Here is a 1,861-nt window from a genome sequence, read left to right on the forward strand (position 1 = left end):
CGTTAGTTTTGTTTCAACATATGTTTGCCTCCCACCGGACTTGTTGAAAGCCATTGTTCCACAGTTGTTGTTATTTTCTAGGAAAATACCTTAGAAAATGCAATTTTAGGGAACTATGCTTCTTCCTCATACCTTGCATGCTTTTCCGCGAGAGTGTTCCCACAGGCTTTTATGGCCGGGATCTAATGGTTGTTGTGGATTTTTCGGGCTCTTTGGCCGTGTTCTGAAGGTTGTTCTTCCTAACGTTTTGCCAGTCTCTGTGGCCGGCATCTTCAGAGGACAGCACTCTGTGCTCTGGTGTACTTTGCTTGGGAGTCAAAAACAAAACAAAACACGCATCACTCCCAAGTAAACTAGACCAGAGCACAGAGTGCTGTCCTCTGAAGATGCCGGCCACAGAGACTGGCAAAACGATAGGAAGAACAACCTTCAGAACAAGGCCAAAGAGCCCGAAAAAAACACAAAAACCAGTGTTCCCACAGTATGTATTCCGATATTTATGCTAGTGGGATCCAGAAGCCACGTGGAGCAATCCATCAATGGAAGTGAGTTGGAAGATCATGACTGACCCCATGGTTCTACTCTGGCCAACAGCAGGGTGGAATCTGGCGTGTGGAGGTTCTGCATCCACATGATCCTAGGACACCCATGGATGTATCACAAAAAGAGGGGAAGAGAAGGCATCTCCTAATAACATTGTGTCTGCGATAAAGCACTGGAGTAGGGCTCAGGAAAGCTAGGTTCAAATGCCTGCTTAGCCACAGAAACTCACTGGTGTGTGTGTGTGTGTGTGTGTGTGTGTGTGTGTGTGTGTGTGTGTGTGTGTGTGTGTGTGTGTGTGTGTGTGTGTGTGTGTGTGTGTGTGTGTGTGTATCCTGTGTACCTTGAAAACTCTGTTAGCTTTGCACACAGCAATCACAGTTATTGTGGTATCTTTTGTGGAAGATTTGAATAAATTGTACCAGTATTTGTGCCCCCACACAGGGAAGGCACTGATTGTTAGATGTACTAGGATTCACAGGTTCATTCCTAAATGACCTGTCTATGCACATCTGGAATTGCTCCAACACACATCTGGAATTGCTCCCTGAGGTCTCACTTCCAACACAGATTGCCCTCCCCTTTAGCCTATCTCCTCCGTCCCTCTTCCCACCTACTTCACTCTCACCTCCCTCCCTCCTTCCCTCCCTCCCTTCCTTATTTTACCCATCCACATGGCATGGAGAGGTGGGCACGGACTAAAAGAAAAACCCACATAAGGAAGTGCCATCAAACAACACACACTCACAAAGTGCATGGCTCAACATGGAACAATGGAATACTAGGGTCCCCATGACCGAATCTTGCCCTGGAGCAAAGCAGAACAATAACACACCATCGCTCTGTGGTGGCGTAAAACAGAACAACCCCTAAAAAGCACAGATTTTTGTCCTGCTGTAACTTTGTTGACACCAGTTTCAGCCTGCATTGTGTGGACCCTGGCATGCACATGGGTTCAAAGAAAGTCGAACCCCTGCACAGTAGGAGAAAACTCTTAAGTTTAGCCTTTACGTTGCTACAAGACTGAATTGTTTTTGCTGCCATGGGCCGATGCTTCCAGTTTTCCCTTGTTTATGACCATGCAACACGTACCACGAAGCGATATTTATATTGTGTATTTGTTTTGCCCCGTTGTATCGCATCAACCATAGCATTTAAACAGCATTTACATCCAACCCATTCCAGGTTCAAAGTCTGTTCTTGCAACTACCCAAGTCATAAGGTGTTTTGTTCAAAAACAAAACAAAACAAAACAAAAAATGGAGGCCCATCATTTTGTAGGCCTACACTGTCCCCTGGTGGCAATCCTGGGCCCTGTGTC

Source organism: Pogona vitticeps, chromosome 6, assembly GCF_051106095.1.
Source record: "Pogona vitticeps strain Pit_001003342236 chromosome 6, PviZW2.1, whole genome shotgun sequence".
In the NCBI taxonomy this organism is placed as follows: domain Eukaryota; kingdom Metazoa; phylum Chordata; class Lepidosauria; order Squamata; family Agamidae; genus Pogona; species Pogona vitticeps.